This window comes from Phyllopteryx taeniolatus, chromosome 4 (assembly GCF_024500385.1).
Source record: "Phyllopteryx taeniolatus isolate TA_2022b chromosome 4, UOR_Ptae_1.2, whole genome shotgun sequence".
NCBI lineage: Eukaryota > Metazoa > Chordata > Actinopteri > Syngnathiformes > Syngnathidae > Phyllopteryx > Phyllopteryx taeniolatus.
This window is the reverse complement of record NC_084505.1, coordinates 2623983-2631511: the sequence shown is the minus strand read 5'-3', so window position 1 is coordinate 2631511 and position 7529 is coordinate 2623983.

The window sequence follows — 7529 nt, the reverse complement described above, 5'->3', positions numbered from 1 at the left end:
TCTCGTTTAACCCTGCAACACTTTATCGTAAACAATTACTTAATGGATTATTTTTTTGAGTGGAGTTTATTAATTGATTTCTTCTTTAGTTTAATCACTTTGGGCTTCCTTTTAAGTTTGATTTGATTTGTTTTTTTTCATTTTTAACTTTTTAAAATACAAATTTTTCGAGGAAGAACATTTTTGCTTTGATTTGCCTTCTCTCCTCTGCCAAAGCCAACATTATTGTAAGCCATACAAGCAATTAATTAATTCACATGCCTAATTATAAGTACATTTAACTTTTTACCAAAGTTAAATAAAAGTTATTTGAATTAGCTAAAGTTCTAAATTGCCCTCACAAATCAAACTGACTTGCAGCAATAGTCATCACACACAATTAAGTCGATTTGTTTAACGAATCATAACAAAATGTATTTATCAAAGCTAAATAATGTGTTGAATTAATCAAAACTTCAAATTTAGTTAACAAGCTGATTCGTTTCACTCCACCAAAGTGCCTTCGCAATTGTTTTAAATCGAGTAAAGTGCCAACCTCATGCATCAATTCTAATTTGATCAAACAAATTTTTTGCGAATAATTTGACGCCGTCAACAAATTTGCTCTATTCGATCACTGCTTCCACCCACATTCTCAAACACCTTTAAAGTTACGTGATAACCCCTCACACCATAAGTTGAGAACGCTATTTAATTGTTTAACAATGAATTACAACGCTTACATTGTGCCTCTACACCAAATTAGACGCACCGCTTAAACGAGCTCGCAAAACTAACAATTCTAGTTGCGTACAACGTCCAGCTACTGTACACGCAACGCAATTATGGCAGAACTTGTAAAAAGTCCCAGTCATTATGACAATCTCGAGACGTTAACACAGTTTGTAAGTAACCTTACTAAAATACTCGTCCCAGGTTATGCAGAATCTGTCAAAGATACTAGCCTTCTCGTCCTCAATAACAACATGGCACAATTTATGAGTGACGCTGAGCACAAAACCTTAAAAGATAAAAAGCTCGCTCGAATGCTCGGTTGCATAGTTGTAAACTTAGTGTCACAGTTGAAATGCAGCGATACGGAGTATAAGCAAATAAAACTCAGAAGCTGAACAGCAACAACAAACCAACTCAACGGCACCGCTAGCAGAGTCGAACACTCGTTTCAAACCTTCCACAACCCCGCCTAGTTGATGTTGAAGCTCAGCTCGAAAATGCAAAAGCACACAATGTGCACCTCACCCCCAATGCCAACACTGTTCAAGAGACCCTCCCCGTCCACAATGCCGGACTGGCCCGTGAAAATGAGCTCAACGCGTATCTTTGGTTTCTAAATGAACCGAACATGGATGAAGACATACATACAGGTTATGTGAAATTGCTCCTTTTCTAGACAACTTAGCAATAGAGAGAATTCTCCCACATTTGGGACCCCTCAGTTTAATTAAAATGATTTGGCCCACGGCCCTAACAGGCCCCACTAATCCGGCCCACCTCAGGTTTTTCCTTACAAGCTCCACAGCTCTGGATGTCAATCCTGAGTTCCGAGGAAAAGCCTTCCTTGTCGCTCGCTCAATCAGCGACCCCCTCAAAGATGCCACTCCGCATATTGAAGATGTCACCCGGCACCACATGCCGCCTGACAGCTACGACAGCCAAATTGTGATTTCTAAGTTTTTCAAACAGCACAAATTTGAATTTGACCCCAAAATGCTCGAACAAATTAAATTTGAAGGAACTCAGGCAATTGACATGGCCGACGCTAAGACACCAAAACCCTTGTTTGCGCATTCCCAGTCCACTACAGACCTTAACTTAGTGGTCCTAACCATCCTCGACCACTACATGATTTTCAGCATAGCCTACCTGCTCTACTGAAAGACCCAGAAGCTGCGGCACTGCTTAGAACAGCACTCCATTACTTGCCTGAGGTCTTCCGTAGGAAAGGAATGGCTGAACCCGAGATTGACCCAGCTCAAACTGTGGAGGAGCCCCCCCAGCCCGACCTGTGTCCCGGACCTCCTCGATTCCTCTCATACTGAGGCTAAGGTTTCTCTCCTCTGTCAAGACTAGAACCCCTGTCTTTCACCTCTTCTTTTTGTTTACTATTTGAGTAGGTTCCACACCTAATAGTAGATTTTTGTTGTTGTTTTTTAGAGACTCCCTCTCTTTTGCTAAGGAGCTGGGATGAGTTTTTTTTTTGGGGGGGGGGCTCCTTTTGCTTCTCCCTCTTTCCTATTTTTGGGAGAACGCTACAAATATTCTTTCTTCACGTTAGTGTTAGTTTTTTCCTTTTTTCTTTCAACTTTGCAATCTCTTGACCTCACAACATAGATACACCCACATTGACATCTATATTCACATATAGACACATACCTTGAGCAAGAAGTTGTCAGGGACAACTGTGATCGCCGTGAAGTGGGGTGGTGTCCACTAATGTTGTACTCTGGTAACTGCGTTGTTGTGTTAACCTGCCAACCTCTGCCATCTTTCACGAAGTCGGCGTCTGCATCACCATCAAGCTGCTACAGCTGGCGAAAAGGGGAGTATGTAGTGACTATGGCCTGGTTGTCACTGCAACCGCCCCCCTCCCCCTTCTACCTCCACACCAACAACTTGATCAACTGCATTCTTCTAAGCCACCCTGCTGCGCAAGACGGCCACCAAAGGATGCCTGGCATATGTCAGCTGGACCTTAAACTAATAAGCAGTTTCCCGTCGAATCTGGTTTCCACACATCAAAGACCCTTGTGATGTGCAGAACTGAGACCGACCAAAAGGTTGGACTCGCTCAACCACTGGGAACATTGCTGGAATGCAGACGGCACCTGCTGGCGTTTGAGAGTTACTGCAATGTGTGGACTCTCATTGAAAGTTTCTTTAACTGAAGATAAATGTCTGTTTTTATATTTGACAAACTCTGCAAAAATATTCCAAATGTAGTTCTGCTCACGAGTTACACAGAAAATTCCCTCAGTTTTGAACTGTAGGATTCCAATTTCTTCTAATCTTTGACTGCTGGTTGATTTAAAAGTTATAGATCTTTTAAAAAACATGCTCAACCAATACTTGTAATTCTATCGCAAAAAGAACAATACTATTAAACTGGAAAAATAAACAAGCTATCAACATTAGCCAATAGCAAAAGCTTGCCATAGAGTATATAACACTTGAAAATACCTCTGCCAAACGTAATAACCAAATGGACAACTTTAAGAAAAGTTGGTCACCTTTCATTAAAATTGTGAACCTCGAAGCTTGATTCTTTTTGCCTGGAAAAGAATGTCATACAGAAATGTAATGTAATGGAATGTGTAATGTAAATCCAATGTAATGTGACCAAATCATTTCTTGTCATTTTAGACCCTTGTGCATGCAAAAGGGTTACTTGCATGCACTTTAACCCTATCCTTCTGGATCTGTGAGGTTGGCCTCTGGGGATGCTGGGCCTGTTCCCCCCTCCTCCTCTTGGGTACGGTCGTGTCCGTGCTGGCCTCCATAAAGTGACGTACAAGAGCGAAGGTAGAAGCATGCAGGTGGATTATATCTTGTGCAGATGATGTAATCTGAAGGAGGTTACTGACTGCAAGGTAGTGGTAGGGGAGACTGTGGCTAGACAGCATAAGATGTGGTGTGTAAAATGACTCTGGCAGTGGGGAGGAAGATTAAGAAGACAAAGGCAGAGTAGAGAACCATGAGGTGGAAGCTTAGAAAGGTAGACTGTTGTCCAGCTTTTCGGGAAGAGGTGAGACAGGCTCTTGGTGGACAGGAGGAGCTTCCAGAAGACTGGACCACCACAGCCAGGGTGATCAGAAAGACAGGCAGGAGAGTACTTGGTGTGTCTTCTGGCAGGAAAGGGGAGAAGGAGACTTGGTGGTGTAACCTCAAAGTACAGGAAATCATACAAGGAAAGAGGTTAGCTAAGAACAAGTGGGACACTGAGCGGACAGAGGGGAGGAGAAATGAATACATTGAGATGCGACGTAGGGCAAAGGTAGAGGTGGGAAAGGCCAAACAAAAGGCATATGATGACATGTACAGCCGGTTGGACACTAAAGAAGGAGAAAAGGATCTCTACAGGTTGGCCAGACAGGGATAGAGATGGGAAGGATGTGCAGCAGGTTAAGGTAATTGATTTGGAAATGTGTTGACTGGTGCCAGTAGTGGGCTGGATAGATGGAAAGAATACTTTGATGAGTTGATGAATGAGGAAAATGAGAAAGGAAGAACAGAAGATGCAAGTGTGGTGGACCAGGAAGTGGCAATGATTAGTAAGTGTGAAGTTAGAAAGGCATGAAAGAGGATGAAAAACTGAAAGGCAGTTGGTCCTGATGGCATACCTGTGGAGGTATGGAAGCATCGAGGATAGGTGGCCATGGAGTTTTTCACCAGCTTCTAGCGGGTGAGAAGATGCCAGAGGAATGGAGAAAAAGTGTGCTGGTGCCCATTTTTAAGAACAAGGGAACTATAGAGGAATAAATTTGCTGAGCCACACAATGAAGTTAAGGGAAAGAGTAGTGGAGGCTAGACTCAAGACAGATGTAAGTATTTGCGGGCAACAGTATGGTTTCATGCCTAGAAAGAGTACAACAGATGCATTATTTGCCTTGAGGATGTTGATGGAAAAGTACAGAGAAGGTCAGAAGGAGCTACATTGTGTCTTTGTAGATCTAGAGAGAGCCTATGACAGAGTGCCCAGAGAGGAACTGTGGTACTGCATGCGGAAGTCTGGACTGGCAGAGAAGTATGTTTGAATAATACAAGCACACGTATAAGGGCAGCAGAACAGTGGTGAGGTGTGCTGTAGGTGTGACAGAGGAATTTAAGGTGGAAGTGGGACTCCGTCAGGGATCAGCCCTGAGACCCTTCCTGTTTGCAGTGGTATTGGATAGGCTGACAGATGAGGTTAGGCTGGAATCTACATGGACCATGATGTTTGCAGATGACATTGTGATCTGCAGTGAAAGCAGGGAGCAGGTGGAGGAACAGTTAGAAAGGTGGAGGCATGCACTGGAAAGGAGAGGAATGAAGATTAGCCGAAGTAAGACAGAGTATATGTGGATGAATGAGACGGGTGGAGGGGGGAAGAGTGAGGCTAAAGGGAGAAGAGATGACAATGGTGGAGGACTTCAAATACTTGGGGTCAACAGTCCAGAGCAATGATGAGTGTGGTAAGGAAGTGAAGAGATGCATCCAAGCAAGTTGAAATGGCTGGAGGAAGGTTTCAGGTGTGTTATGTGACAAAACAGTCTCTGCTAGGATGAAGGGCAAAGTTTATTCGACAGTGGTGAGGCCAGCCATTTGTACGGATTAGAGACAGTGCTACTGAAGAGACAACAGGAAGCAGAGCTGGAATTGGAGGAAATTAAGATGTTGAGGTTCTCTCTCGGAGTGACCAGGTAGGATAGGAGTGACCAGGCAAGAGAGCTTGAGGAAGACCAAAGAGAAGGTTGATGGATCTAATGAAGGAAGACATGAGGGCAGTTGGTGTTAGAGAGGAGGATGCAAGAGATAGGCTTAAATGGAAAAGGATGACACGCTATGGCGACCCCAAGCCAAAAGGAAAAGAAGAAGCCACGGTGGAGCGAGCTGTTCAGCTCCTTAGCTCACTATCTCGTGGACTAGCGAACATAATAAACAGTGAACTTTCCCTTAAGTGTCTCTGTTGTGTGCTATACGCTGCACATGGAGCAAGGCTGTGCAGGGCGCGGCACTAACTTTTGCACTAGTAGCACATGATTTGGACGCACCATTTTTTGAGGAGGCAAACCATGATTGACAGTGACTCGAGATCTGATATTTGCAAAATATGCTACTGTGAACAATAGGTTTGTCCACAACAAGCAGTAGAAGACAAAACAGGTGAATTAAAATTAAAAAACGACATAAAAACTCGGGCTTTTTAAACCTGTCCTATTCAGCTACATGACTTTGCAGAATGTTGGCTCTGTATTCCTTTTGTGCTGGAAGAGGTTTGCTGTACAACAGGGAAGTTTGAAATACGCCCTCTGCTTATTTTTCAATGTTTTAATTATTCTGATGTTTATTGAAAATACAGCCAGACAGAAAAGGGTTTTAGGGGACAGACAGAGTGGACAAAAGGAATAGGGGTGCGAACCACAGCAGAACAATAGTGAGACTGTCTTGAAATTTCATCACAAGTAATATTACAACAGTCAAATCGTGTTCCTATTTGTGGATGGGGGACACCTGGTGAGGACATGCAACAACTAACCAAAAGAACAAGATGAGAGACGACAGAAAAGGGCAGGACAGGACAAGATGTGAAGGAGACAAATTCCTTGTGTGTTTTTTTGGACATACTTGGCAAATAAAGATGATTCTGATTCTGATGTGTGAAATGAGCAAGGCAGTGCTACTGACAACTGGTGCGGTGGTATTCTATTTTTAGTGTCTAAACACCTGTAAGAACCTGTGAGTTGAAATGTTACGATAACCTGTGTTGTTATTACTCGTCCCAGTACAAGTAATTAAAGCCTATAGCGTGTCTGTCGAACTTATTAGTGAAAGGACACCATATCAAATGCATGTTAGTCAACTGGTGTATGGAGTTGCTGAGCCGGCATATTGAGGAAGAGTGGGCCTGGGTGGGCCCGGCCCCCTACACCCACAACGGGCGGGGGGGTGAAGCCAGCGAGCCTGTCCAGCAGGGGACCCAAACAGGGGGACGCCACCGAAGAGAGCAGTCCCAGAGGGAGGGGCACGGGCATCGGACCACCGCCCTCCACGCCCAATCCCCCCACCCCCACACAGCGTGCCCCACTGCCGCACCGCCCCCACCAACCCAAGTTAGAAAGGCATTAAAGAGGATTAAAAATGGAAAAGCAGTTGGTCCTGATGACATTCCTGTGGAGGTATGGAAGCATCTAGGAGAGGTGGCTGTTGAGTTTTTGACCAGCTTGTTCAATAGAATTCTAGTCCGTAAGAAGATGCCTGAGGAATGGAGGAAAAGTATACTGGTGCCCATTTTTGCACACGACTCTGCATTTATAATAATGAGTGAAATGAAAACGAAAGACAAATTAAGCAGGCAATCTTTGCAATGAGTGGCATAGCCCTCCCACACACACAAACACACACTGTCTTAATTTTGAGACGATCATATGTGACGGCACGTGTTTTTTTTTTTTTTTTTTTTTTTAGGTTGTACTATATGTCATTGATCGCACTTTTTTTTTTTTTACTTTATTTTCCTCATTGGAAATAGGAATGCTAATTGCCTTCACGCTCACCCCTTTATTGAAACCATTGACACAAATACAAATATAATAATAATAACCAGAATCAGAATCATCTTTATTTGCCAAGTATGTCAAAAAGTATGTCTCCGGTAGTTGGAGCCACTCTAGTACAACAACAGACAGTCAATTGACAGAGAATACTTTTGAGACAAAAATAATAATAATACAGTCACTGAGCAATAAAAGTTTACCAGTAATGTGGTAATGCTGATACTTTTTTTTTTTTTTTTTTGACAATTGTGCCAATGATGCAGAGTCCTCCAGCAATTT